The sequence below is a fragment of the Hypomesus transpacificus genome, chromosome 3 (assembly GCF_021917145.1).
Source record: "Hypomesus transpacificus isolate Combined female chromosome 3, fHypTra1, whole genome shotgun sequence".
Taxonomy (NCBI): Eukaryota; Metazoa; Chordata; class Actinopteri; order Osmeriformes; family Osmeridae; genus Hypomesus; species Hypomesus transpacificus.
Genome location: NC_061062.1, coordinates 425,905 through 439,596, shown reverse-complemented (window position 1 = coordinate 439,596; position 13,692 = coordinate 425,905). Strand labels below are relative to the sequence as shown.

Here is a 13,692-nt window from a genome sequence, read left to right as displayed (position 1 = left end):
AAAGAGAGGTGGTTTTAATGAAAACAGTTTATTATCCTAGAGGTTGTGTGAGGTACGCACGGTCAGAATAAGGAGTGTGGATGTGTGTGCATGTGTGTGTTTATGGATGTGTGTGAGTGTGTGTGTGTGTGTGTGACTTGAGAGAAGGGAGAAGATTGTCTAGGGCCCATGCAGTGTGCTTTCTATCAAATCAAGCTGCATGTAGAAAACCTGACCTTCCGTGTTCGGAAGAAGCAAAATCGGAAGTTGTTTCCAACTTTGCAATTATAGTGAAGATCCTTCACAGATGGTTGTTTCCACACAGTTCAGTCCACAGAGACAAGACAGTGCAGCTCCAACATGGAGAGGAGCTTGACTATCACAGCACATGCAATCATCCCCCCATCTTGGTCTGTTATGGGTCAGGGAAACATTACTTTAGTTGTTGGACAATCAAATTGAACCCAAGTGCAACAAGAACCATTAGAGGAGCCCCATCATCATTATCGCAGGCAGGTTAACAGGAGTGTAACAGGATCTGCCCCCAGTACAGCCCTTTAAAGGAGCTGGAGGCTTGTACTGTAGTTAACTCTGGAGCCCTTTGTGACAGTTCCTGTAAAAAGAGCTCTACAAATACAAAATTGGATTAGATTTGATTGGTCTGTTTGGACTGTTACTAGAAAAGATTGTCCATCCACAGAGCTGAGTTATTTGAGATTGTGTCTGCCTCTGCCTCTGCCTCTGCCTCTGCCTCTGCTGGGGTGCAGGAGGTCGACACCGGGCCTTGCACCATCACATCACAGAAAAAAGGTTCCGGGTTTGATTCTTGCATGGGGCAAGGTTGGCAAATTCTCCCCAAGAAATGAATAGAAGAGGTCTGTACGGCGGACACAGCGTATACACAAGTGTGTGTGTCATGCTGAGAAACATCTCTTCTACAAGAGGAGCAGTTGATGAATGTTTGGATTGTAAAGAGGAGAGTAAACAAGCAAAAGCCGTAAGAGCAAACATGTAATCAGTGATTACCAAGTTTCCCTGGTCCCATTTGGAAGTAAAAGCTAAATAATGCCAAATAATGCAGTAATACTGTAATTATGATTAACAGCATGTGAATGTAACAGTGCTTCAAATGTTCATCTGAGTCCTAAGAGAGACTCCTGGCCAGGACATGCTCTCTTCATTCTGCAGCTTCTCTCAAGGCTATGTAATGCCTGCAGAAATAAGTGACGTGGCTCAGACAAACCGCCTGGCCAAGCTGGCTCGTCAAGGCAGGAACCAGGATCCAGACTGTTGCCATGGAGGACAATGTCCACATTATTATGCCCACCATGCAGTAAATTTTGCAAAGTAAATTCATGGTAAAAGAAAGCGACATGCCTCTTCTTTTTCTGAGATTTATAACCTGTAACGTTTGCCTTCACAGATATTTACTTGTGATCGTCCACACCCTGTCAACCCCCATTTTACCCGACAATGTTCTTGAAATGGCCCAAATAATTTGTATACGTGAAACAGCATAAACAGCCACATGCATGTTCTAGACTAGAGGCTAGTTTATCCATACGTGTCTTCATACATCTGAAGCCTGATGTCCCAGTCCTGTTACATCTGAAGCCTGATGTCCCAGTTCTGTTCTGTGCCAGAAAGTCTGTGTCTCCTGGGTCTCCAAACAGCTAACTGCTGTCCCTCCCTGCCCCTCAGCAGCTAACTGCTGTCCCTCCCTGCCCCTCAGCAGCTAACTGCTGTCCCTCCCTACACCTCAGGCCTCAGGATTAACACTCCAGGAGTGAAAACATTTCCAGGATGATGAGGATGTGATCCACGTCAGGTTACTACTGGTCTAGGTTATTGTCGGGTCCAGGACTGTGTGAGGGTGAATGGTCCAGTGTTGTGGAGGCTGATAGGAAACGTCCATCTCTACCAGAGATCTGAGCACAACAGGCAGACCAGAGGAGATCTACTCTGTCAGGCTGGGACAGAGAGGGTCGCACCATCCCCCTTCATGAGTCTCATATTTGAAAGCCATTTAGATAGGAATGACCCGATAAAGTGTTTGTGACTAGAGTACTGTAAGAGAGCAACAAGTCCCTAAAAACCACAAAGCGAGCCCTGAAGAACCAGCCATGCTCCCGGAGAGAGTGTCTGAGACCTGGACTAGACGCTCCCTGCTCCTCATTTACATTTATTTACTTAGTAGACGCTCTTATCCAGAACGACTTACGGTAAGTACAGGGACATTCCCTCGAGGCAAGTAGGGTGAAGTGCCTTGCCCAAGGACACAACGTCATTTGGCATGGCCAGTAATCGAACCGGCAACCATCTGATTAATACCCTGATTCCCTTACCGCTCAGCCATCTAACTCCTCAAAACAGGAAATGTTACAGAGTTGTCACAACCACAGGGCCTTTGGTGCTGGAAGCTCTACAGCAAAGCTCTGCTAGTGCCTACAGTCTGACGACATCTTACCTGTCTCTACGTCCCAGCAAAGCCCACCACGGGCTCCAGAGCCGTGAGAGTGTTGACATAGACTAAAATGACACCAGGCTTGAGGGAGGTTTCAACACTTCATTCTTAATGGGTGAGGTCTTGTTGACGGGGGTTCAATGACATCTCTGTTTGACATACATATCTATACGTCTATAATCCTCATGCTGATTCTCAGAATCAACTCCAATTTGTTTTGCCTTCACAAGTAATGTTTCAGAGGGCTTCACAGACACCCACAGAACTGCAAATAACCAACCTTAAACCCCCAAAGAAGACTAGGAAAGTAACTCTGGGAAAATGTGAAAGCTATGCCAGGTAACTCCCAAGATAACTCTGGGATGTCAAAGCTGACCAAGAGGAAAGCAAACACTCTTCTAACCCTCATCCTCCTCCTGAAGTCATCAGAACAGCCAACCTGCCTCTGTCTGTGGGTGACAGGGATGGGTTGTCCGATGAACCCTAACCCAAACCCAGACACACAACTTGTCTGTAGGCCCAGACGCTAACAGACCCAGGCTAACAGACCCAGGCTAACAGACTCAGTCTAACAGACCCAGGCTTACATACAGGCAAGAGAAGCAGGGGCTTGTGGAAGTTGCTCCAACTTTTCCACACCATGAAGAGGCTGTGAAGGTAATTATAATTTAAATGTCGGTGCATTTGTGTGTGTAACCGTATCCCCTTCTTGACCAAGAAGGTGGAGATGTTTGGGGAGGTTTATGGATCCACAGGAAGGCGTGGCGGCGATCTCCAGTGGACCAGGATCATCCTCTCAACCACAGGAACACAGATGTTGGGTGTCTGGATGAAGGTATTTGAAGAATGTGCCCGACAACAACAGGAGTATTTGTCATTAGAGCATCTGGGTCTTAGGTCCTGTGACATGACCAGGGGCCTGTCTAGCCAGACCGAGACAGACAAGTCTCGTAAGATATGTCTTGATGTCTAGACCAGGTTGCTTACATTAGCCCTGGCTGTCTAAGCAGGACCTGGGTAGTTTACTTTGACAAAGCTATCAAGTATTTTCAAACATTCTCTAAAAAAAACGATTGTTGTTCATTGAAGATTCTTCAGTGTTGAGTCACTTGGGACAGATAATTATCAATCTCAAATATATAATTTTGTGGTGATTTCCAGCTACATTTGATGAGTTTGATGAGGAGGAGAGGAGGAGGAGAGGTGGAGGAAAGGGGGGAAGAGAGGGGGGGAGGAGGAGAGGAGGAGAGGGGAGCAGGGTGTGGGTTGAGGAGAGGAGGAGGAGAGGGGGAGGGTGGGAGGAGAGGAGAGGAGAAGAGAAGAGGAAGAGAATGGGGGAAGAGTAGAGAGGGAGGAGGAGAGGAGGAGGAGAGGGGGGGAGGAGAGGAGGAGGAGAAGGGGGGAGGAGAGGATGAGGAGAGGGGGGGAGGGTTTCCAGCATCTGCTAGCTCAGGGGAAGGAGTCGTGTGAGACAGTCCTTCTATCCAGCACTTCAACTTCTCTGTTAGTTTTACAGTAAACTGAAACCGATGGGGTTACACGACTGTGCCTCCAACGAGACTCAGAACTGTTTATCCTGCCGCCTGACCTGTTCCTTCCTTTCCACCCTGTCATCTCTAGTCAACCCTCCGGCAGAGACAGAGAGCAGCAGGGCTGGAACCTGGCGGAGAGCGCTCATGGTTTTTTTAAGTAGTTAATCGGTGTTGGGTCTTGACAATTACCTTACACATTTTGGGAAATACATTTGCTTGTTTGATTTGTCATCCCCAGAAGTTCTTACCAGTCAGCAGAGTACACCTGCTGACCACCTGAATTTACATATACTACTCTACTCGCCAAATTTTTTATACATATAATAATGTATTTGTTTTGGCACTTAGAGGGTGGGCCATACAGAGGGGAACAGCCTGAAGCTTGGGTCTGGATTCTGATCCCCTCCTGAGAGAGAGAGAGAGAGAGAGAGAGAGAGAGAGAGAGAGAGAGAGAGAGAGAGAGAGAGAGAGAGAGAGAGAGAGGAGGGAGAGAGAGAGAGAGAGAGAGAGGGAGGGAGGGAGGGAGGGAGGGAGGGAGGGAGGGGGGAGGGAGGGAGGGAGGGAGGAGAGAGAGAGAGAGAGAGAGAGAGAGAGAGAGAGAGAGAGAGAGAGAGAGAGAGAGAGAGGAGAGAGAGAGAGAGAGAGAGAGAGAGAGAGAGAGAGAGAGAGAGAGAGAGGAGGTGAAAGGGGAAGATAAGTAAAAAGAGAGGGTTGAAAAACATAACAGTGCAAATTCAAAATCCGACTTCTGAAGCTGATTTAAGACTTCCCCCCTCTGCATAACAAGAAGTATCTTCTTCATTTTGTCTTCTGAGGGAGCAGAAACACTTTTACACTGTCTGGTTTTCTTTGCTTCTGTGGTTATTCTTCTAAAGTACAAAAATTATAAAAAATTCTTCCTCTTAGCTGTTTTACTTATTGCCAGAGGTCTTTGGAAATTCACACTCATCTCCTTGAACAAAAAATAATCCACATTAGAAAGACTTATGGTTCAGGTAATTATTGAAATATCATTCGGATTCTGCAGAATAGATATAGTCGTAAAACAGATGCACAGTTTATTACAATCTGTCATTCTGTGAATATAATAGAAAGCCATACGTTAACTGTACTGATCTCTCTCTGAGGAGTGAGGGACACAAACATCTGCCTATCACACGATATCAACAGCATGTCAGTTCATCTCACACCTGAGTTTCAGATCCCCACAGTGTCTACTGTGAGCTCCTGGCTACCGGGGAGCCCAGACAGGGGAACATTTCGGCTTTACACAAAAGTGAGATATTTTCTCTGATGTTTGGTTTTGTGCTTCTTCTCTGTGCGAGATGTTCACATTCACAGTGTCTGTGGTGAGTCACACATGGGTGAACTGAGGCTGGTTTTCACTGTCAGTGTCTATTTCCTGATATCACAGTTCCTTATGTAAACAGTATTTTCTCACATAGTAACTCCTGAAGTTATGATATTTCTTACTGACAGAGGCCCTCTTTAGTCATGAAAGGTTACCTAAAAAAAAACTAAAAGCCAGAAAATGTAATGTTTTGTTAGGTAAAAAGTATACATCTGTTTTGTTTAAGAAAGATGTCTGTCAATTAATCAAATGGTAAAGCTTAGTACACACATCCCTGACCTGAACATGACCGTTAGAGGTGTGTGTGGCTGTGTGTGTGTGGCTGTGTGTGTGTGGCTGTGTGTGTGTGTGGCTGTGTGGGATCACCACACACGTTTGGAAGTCAAGTACACACAGTCAGGCCTAAGGATTTCCCCGGCTGTGTATCCAGTCCAAACACCAGTCAGCCAGCCCAGATCTGGCCCATCAGTCAAGCCTTTGTGCTGGGACTGTAAGCTCTGCAAGCGTGGACCTTCTCACCAGCGGTCAGCTGTGGAATTGTACACAGCTGCAATCAGACACACTCACAAACATCAAGGATATGTCTGTTTGTACCAGTCATAATCTGCTTACAATATGGACTATAAGGAAGTTAAGTAAACATGACTCAGTGCTGTATCATCACTGGTTCTGTATTGTCCTTGGAGTCTCACAACCCTTGGGAGTGAGACAAGCCGAGCATCTGCATGTCAACTGTTAGTTCTTCAACGTAGGAACGTCCTTGACTGGACTGGGTTTCTGTCTACAGTATGCATAAGAAAACCTTAAGAAACCTCTTGAGAATTACTTTTAAAATGGTCCCACACAATATTCATTTATTTCGTTTATTTTTACAGGGACAATGCACATTAATCAACGTTTCAGTAAAAGTGCCGGTTTTGGCCAGTTGGCTAGTTTTCAACTGCAGTCCCTGGGATATCTTCAGATTGAGAACCCATGGGTTAGAAAGGACCAGATGACCAGGGAGGGGTTCAGAAGACCTGGGGTTTCTCATTCCTGTCCTTAGTGAGAAGAGGGGAAGAGGAGAGCAGATGTTAGGCTGCTGCTGCCCTGAGGGCTTGTATCTCTGACAGCCCGGCCAGGCTGCTTATTGAACCACTATTGATCTGGATTACGCAAGACTGACAAAACAGGATGGCTTTTGTCTGCCTAAACCTGCAGGGAGCTCGCAGACTTGACTGGGATGGATGAATCAGGGTGTGGGCCTGTTTTATTGAATGAGACATAGCCTGGATCGCACAAGGAAAAGTGTAATGATCCAAGAATCTTCATGCACATGGGTTGTGGATGTTTGATTCTGGCAGTTGAGAAGAAACCTCAAGGACATCCTGGAGCTGTGAAGTCACCTCATCAGTTTATCCTCCTCAGCCAGCCCATCCTGGTGCACATAAACTATGAGAATCCACGATGGAGTCACACAATTCAAATGAGGGAGGAAAATAAATTGGCTTGGAAACCTGGTCTCCGAGGCCCAGTAACACTACAGCCCTGTATGGGAAGACGAGGAGGGATCATTTTGGCCAGGGATGCCAAAATGATTCCCTCAGGAACCCCTCACACCTTCCAGCACTGTGACTGATACCATGAACACACAAGAGAACATGGAATAACTTAATGTCTGATTGGACCTGGAGTCATCAATGTCCGTAGTTTACCTACTGATCAACTAAACAGTCAGTGTTGATTCAGCGGTAATGAAGATGTGCTAATGATCAAAAGGTAAAGTACACAGAGAGTCCTGGCCCAGAAGTGAAACAGCTAGTCAACTGCAAGAACGGAATGGTAGGTTTGTCTGGTCTCCAAAACTAAAAACTGTTTATGGAAACTAATTGTATTTTGGCATGGCACAGTTTAGTAGTTGATCAGACGGGTGAGGCTGTGGCAGGCTTCTCTAAGGACTGTTTCACTGTCAATACAATCAGGAGTGTAAACACATCCACTGTGCTGGCACACAAACAAAACCTGGATTAGTTCTGTGTTTTAGGTAGTTACATCTCTTTGGCCACAGGCTAACAGTTTTTTAAAAGATGAATACAAAGTCTTCTGTAAGAAACGATAAAGAATGAATACCAGAAGGAGGTAGGGGAGGGGAGAAGGAGGAAGAGGAGGGTAAAAGGAGAAAAGTTCAACTCCAGCTTGCATCTCCAGGTATCGCCAGGTCCTTCAACCAGTGTTTACTCTCCAAGCCCTGACTGATCTGACCTCACCTCACTGATCTGACCTCACCTCAGGGATCTGACCTCACCTCACTGATCTGACCTCACCTCACTGATCTGACCTCACCTCAGGGATCTGACCTCACCTCAGGGATCTGACCTCACCTCACTGATCTGACCTCACCTCACTGATCTGACCTCACCTCACTGATCTGACCTCACCTCACTGATCTGACCTCACCTCAGGGATCTGACCTCACCTCACTGATCTGACCTCACCTCAGGGATCTGACCTCACCTCACTGATCTGACCTAACCTCAGGGATCTGACCTCACCTCACTGATCTGACCTCACCTCAGGGATCTGACCTCACCTCACTGATCTGACCTCACCTCAGGGATCTGACCTCACCTCACTGATCTGACCTCACCTCACTGATCTGACCTCACCTCACTGATCTGACCTCACCTCAGGGATCTGACCTCACCTCAGGGATCTGACCTCACCTCACTGATCTGACCTCACCTCAGGGATCTGACCTCACCTCACTGATCTGACCTCACCTCAGGGATCTGACCTCACCTCAGGGATCTGACCTCACCTCAGTGGTAAACCAGGTCCCAATAGAAGGGACAGGATCTCATCAAAACAAGCAGCTCTTTCTCAGAGAAGAGGAAGAGAGGGAGGAAGAGGAGATGGAAAGAGACAGGGACCTGACTGTTTTTTCAGCCATGGAATGGGAAAACTAAACATGTCAGTTTAAACATTGAACACAGGATTTCCCTCCTTTATAAACAAGATATAAAAAAAATGCTAGAAATTAGAAAGGTTTTCAGGGTATTTGATGAAACCTAAAAATAGGTAGTTGAGTTCCAAGTCCAGTGATAATGTGCCAAGCTAAAGCCGTCTCACCCCTGGTCAAGGTCCCTCCTCAAACACCCCCCCACCCACCCACCTGGAGGGGTGAACCACTCACAGCCTGACCAGACGCTCAGATTTGATCTGCTGTCTTCAACAGACCTGCTTAAACAGTGGGATTATCTATTCCTCCTGAACACCATAAATCAGATGTGTAATCACAATCCAAACACGAACAGAGTGCACAAAGATTCAGTAAAGGAACACTTACTGCTCCTAATACTGCTGCTGTATAAATGAGTTTCTGTCTTCTTCTTCTTCTTCCTGAAGACATGCCCTGCTGCTAATGCCTGTCTGGTCTTGTGGTGGGCTTCCCAGAGAAAACACATGTGATCTCCATGATGTGGAACTGGCAGCACAGAAAACACACTGGCACACAGGTCTTCAAAAGAGATAGTAAATCTAAGGATACAAGAATGTGCAGCATTGTGCTTTTCTAACTTCATGGAACACAGGGTTTGTTTAGACAAACCTTTAAAATGTCGGGATCTCACAGAAAAATAACAAAGAATGCTGATTTATTGGTCCTCGCCTTACATTTCCATGACTTTAAACATGGTACCAGAAGGCCGCAGTCCTGAATAATGAGTCTGGATCCTCAGTCCTCCAGAGAAGTCTGCTGTGGACACGTCCATAAAAGGAAGAAGAGGAAGTGACGATGCTGTAAGAGTCTTCTGTGGAATGAGGTGAGGGGCGATGGAGCACAGCTGCTGAGTGACTCAATCAGCAGGGAGGAGGAGGAGAGGAGGAGGAGAGACAGGAGGAGGAGGATACAGGGAGGGAGGGAGGGAGGGAGGGAGGGAGGGAGGGAGGGAGGGAGGGAGGGAGGGAGGGAGGGAGGGAGGGAGGGAGGGAGGGAGGGAGGGAGGGAGAAGGAAGAGAGAGACAGGAGGATAGAGATAGGAATAGAGACAGGAGGAGGAAGATGGAAGGAGACCAGCTATGCTCCAGACAGGAGACAGACGCAGTCAGCTTGACATGGACACCAGCCTAGTTAGACACACAGGGGTCTCTGTCCTCTCAGGGTAGAGATCAGGAGCCCTAACTAGACACAGCAACTGAACCCTGATGAACCCTAACACACTAACACCATCAGTCAGAAGAGCAAGACTCTGGCCCCAAACCCTCCTGGTCCTGGGCCACACAGAGGTCTCTCTCTCTCTCTCTCTCTCTCTCTCTCTCTCTCTCTCTCTCAATCTCTCTCTCTCTCTCTCTCGCTCTCTCTCTCAAAAAGGTATTTCTCATAGGAGTATGTAAAAGGTCTTGGATGACAGAAGCATTTTGTAGCTTCTGGATTCATGAAGCGTTCCCCTGCAGCATGATTCCATCTAGATTTGAGATCATTTTAGATGTCATCCCTCTGATGTGTGCAACACAGATATAAACACAGCCCTCTGGGAAACAGAGCTATTGCTAAAACACTCTTTGCATTGTACACTCTGTTGATATTAAGTATATCCCTTCCCTTGAGATGAATCTTAGGAATCCATCAAATAAACAGTCATGGTAACTCAGCAACAGCCAAAGATACACAACGTACACAGTAGTGGATCTGACACACTGAAACTAAACAAAGTATATCCCTTTCCCACACACACACACACACAATGTACAACAGCATTGATAGAGAGGGTCAGAAGAAGAAAGACTGTGAGTCACTGACCAGATACATACCAGTTCTGTCCTGGGACTCTTCGAGGAAGCGCTCTGACGAGGCGGTACACTTCCCTTATATGGCAGCTCGCTTCCTCGCTGCTGAAACTCCTCTGACAGACACAGCCAGTGCTGAGCAGCATTACGAGAATCCTGGGGAACAGTTAACATACACAACAACTTTGGCTACGGAAGGAACTGCTAAAGCCCTCATCTGAACCTTGGACGTGGGATTTGTCAATGGAGTGGGTTGGAATGCGTAGCATGGCTTGGCTACTGTACTTCAGAGTTGCTCTAAGAACAGTCTGCTGTTTGTTAATCCACGGGAACCAACAAGCCAGTATTGTTCTCCCTGGTGAACCTTCAGCTCTACTTAATCAGAACACTCTGAACATGAGGATGATCACAGAGCTTCATTATGTGTCTGGATGTTGACTCTGGTCATGTTGGCATGGATGCGGTGTTATTGTGAAGTCATGTCAGTTCAGCAGTGCAATGATGACATGATCACAGGTTTGTAGAGCTTCCTGTAAGATCAAAGTTGCCAAAAGACAAACGACCTTATTCCATACAACTGGCTCACCCTTACGAGGCTTTCTGTGTGTCTGATTGTCTGCCGAAAAAGTTACATAAATACACAAGCCAAGAGATCTTTCCAAAAAACAGGAGTATGGTTTTGATTAGAAGTTTAGCTGTTTCTTTGATTATTGTTCAATGTTTGGGTCAACACTTGCAACCATTTTCAGCTCCAGTATTTCATGGACATGACAGAGGGATTTGTCATTTTAGAAGAAGAACTATCATAATATATATATATACATATATACAGAAAATGGATGCCTTGCTAGTTTGTTAGTGACAACAGTCTATCATCGCATCATTCATCTGTATTTTGTATCAATAAAAATAATTTGTGTTATTAGAAAGTGTCTGTTAGACAATATGCCCAAAATACCCACATTAAAAGTGATAGAAAATATCTACTGTAACAGGAAATACAAACGTACAAAGAGAATGAATCCTGTAAACCTGTTTTGTTTTAATGACACACACTCCTTGTGTTCTGGGAAACATCCAGTTAAGGATTGTAAAATTCAGTTTTTGGCCCACAACACCAGCCTCCTCCCTGAATACCATCCGGAAATGCTAGTCCTGCTACAGTGTAGACCGGCACTGCATGTTAAACTGCTAGTCCTGCTACAGTGTAGACCGTCACTGCATGTTAAACTGCTAGTCCTGCTACAGTGTAGACCGGCACTGCATGTTAAACTGCCAGTGGGATTTACTGTGGCCTGAGGCTTTCACCCCTTAATCCTTAGTTAGGTGCCAAGTTGAAGCATTTAGATTTGATTTTTAGGCCTTCAATGCTGAGAATTGTGTTTTTTTGCTTCCTGTTTATGTTTGGAATGGTTTGTTTGCACGTTGTTTTCCAAACCATGGAAACTCTTGGTCAGGAAGGACGATGGGAATGTGTGCTTGCCTACTAGGTTCCACTCAGTCCTCTCCATCAATGTTGCCATACTCTGGTTCTGTGTACTGTCAGTCTGAACATGGCTTTCTTTTTTCCCAAATGTTGTCCTAAATTATTTACCATTTAATCTCTATGTCTAGATATTTTTTATAGTCACATTAAAAAACTTTTTACTGAATCTGTAATCAGAAGCAGACTAGATTGGACATAACGAGGTTTCATGTGTTTGAGCAAGTAGCTGTCCTGGAAGCAACGTTACCCAACTAGTCTGTCAGTGAACAGTTAAATCTTTATGTGCAATATTCAATAGTCATTCTGTTGGAATTTGCCATGACACACACAAGTGTTTGGAAAGAGAGAGAGTGAAGCAGGCCTTCAGTCCAGTGTTTATTGATGACTGGAAATGCACATCTTCTAGTTAGACAGACTGGATCAGAAGTCAGTCAGAGGTCACACTGTTATTCTAATGCTGATTCATCTGGTTGCTGGGATGAAGGACTGACTTTCATTACATACTGTACAGTACAGAAAACTGAACAAAGTCAGGTCAAACTATTCAGGAAGTCGCAAGTAAAATAAGATGTTTGTGACAGGTTTGTTTTTTGTCTTGTCTGGTGTCTGGTGGAACAGGCTGTCTGCTGCTGGTGGAACAGGCTGTCTGGTGGAACAGGCTGTCTGGTGCTGGTGGAACAGGCTGTCTGGTGGAACAGGCTGTCTGGTGCTGGTGGAACAGGCTGTCTGGTGGAACAGGCTGTCTGGTGCTGGTGGAACAGGCTGTCTGGTGCTGGTGGAACAGGCTGTCTGGTGGAACAGGCTGTCTGGTGGAACAGGCTGTCTGCTGCTGGTGGAACAGGCTGTCTGGTGGAACAGGCTGTCTGGTGCTGGTGGAACAGGCTGTCTGGTGCTGGTGGAACAGGCTGTCTGGTGCTGGTGGAACAGGGTGTCTGCTGCTGGTGGAACAGGCTGTCTGGTGCTGGTGGAACAGGCTGTCTGGTGGAACAGGCTGTCTGGTGGAACAGGCTGTCTGCTGCTGGTGGAACAGGCTGTCTGGTGGAACAGGCTGTCTGGTGGAACAGGCTGTCTGCTGCTGGTGGAACAGGCTGTCTGGTGGAACAGGCTGTCTGGTGTTGTTTGGGATTGGGCCGTTCTGGAGAGTCCTTAATAACTGAATAATGAAATAACTAAATAACTCACCTTTTAGAGAATTGTAATAATTGCAGTTTATCACAGGAAAATTGCATGGTGAGTCAGCATGGATTTTGCAGAAAATACCTTGGAAAATAGTAATGTCTGGAATATATGGAAAGTACTTCAATAGTTTGTTGAAATACATTTATTTTAAACTGTATTTGTCTTTAGTGTGTCAGTGTTGTGTGCTATGACTTCCTCCCAGCCTGACACAAGACAGAATGTAATGAAAACCCAGACCTGTGACTTTGCACTCTGCAATGGGACTGTGATAGGAAAATAAAACAAACCTTAGTGATCTGGACTCAAATGGAAGATTTGTTTATCTTGAGCCTCTGTCTGTTTTCATAGCTGTGGGTTACCATTGGTCCCCATGCTGGAAGCACACGCACCCCATATCTACTGGTCTGCACCCCATATCTACAGGTCTGCACCCCATATCTACAGGTCTGCACCCCATATCTACAGGTCTGCAGCCACTACTGAAGCAGACAAACAGATTAGGTAATTATTCAGTCAGTCCAGATGTATGCACCATTCAATATCCCCACTAACACACCAGATACAAAGAAATTATCACAACAGGGATTTATAAACATTTACCATAATATTATTATTTTCTTACAGCCAATTGAAAGCCTTGAATGGTATTAATTTCATTATTTTGTATTAATCCCCATAATAACACTCACGCTGCTCATTGTTATTCTTACTTTTATTTATATTTTATATTTAAATTGTTGTATTATTAGATTCTTTAGTCATTATAAATAGTTAAACTTTTGTACTTTCACTTAACTTAAGATTCGTTTATGTTTAGTGTTTTGCACCTCCCTGCCACAGTAAATTCCATGTTTGTATTACATACATGGCGAATAAACCGAATTCTGATTCTGAAGTAATCTTGATTTATCGAAATAGCAGATTTGACACCAGGCCC

General features: G+C 45.5%; 1 protein-coding gene across 1 annotated transcript in view; it reads right to left on the bottom strand.

Moving 5' to 3' along the window:
• LOC124466546 (KATNB1-like protein 1) overlaps positions 1–10,852 on the bottom strand; it is a 29,385-nt gene extending 18,533 nt beyond the window's left edge. Inside the window, exon 1 of the mRNA XM_047018487.1 lies at positions 10,115–10,852. The gene's annotated coding sequence lies outside the window, so the exon portion shown is untranslated. The remainder of the gene's footprint in view (positions 1–10,114) is intronic.
• Between the last annotated feature and the right edge of the window lie 2,840 nt (positions 10,853–13,692).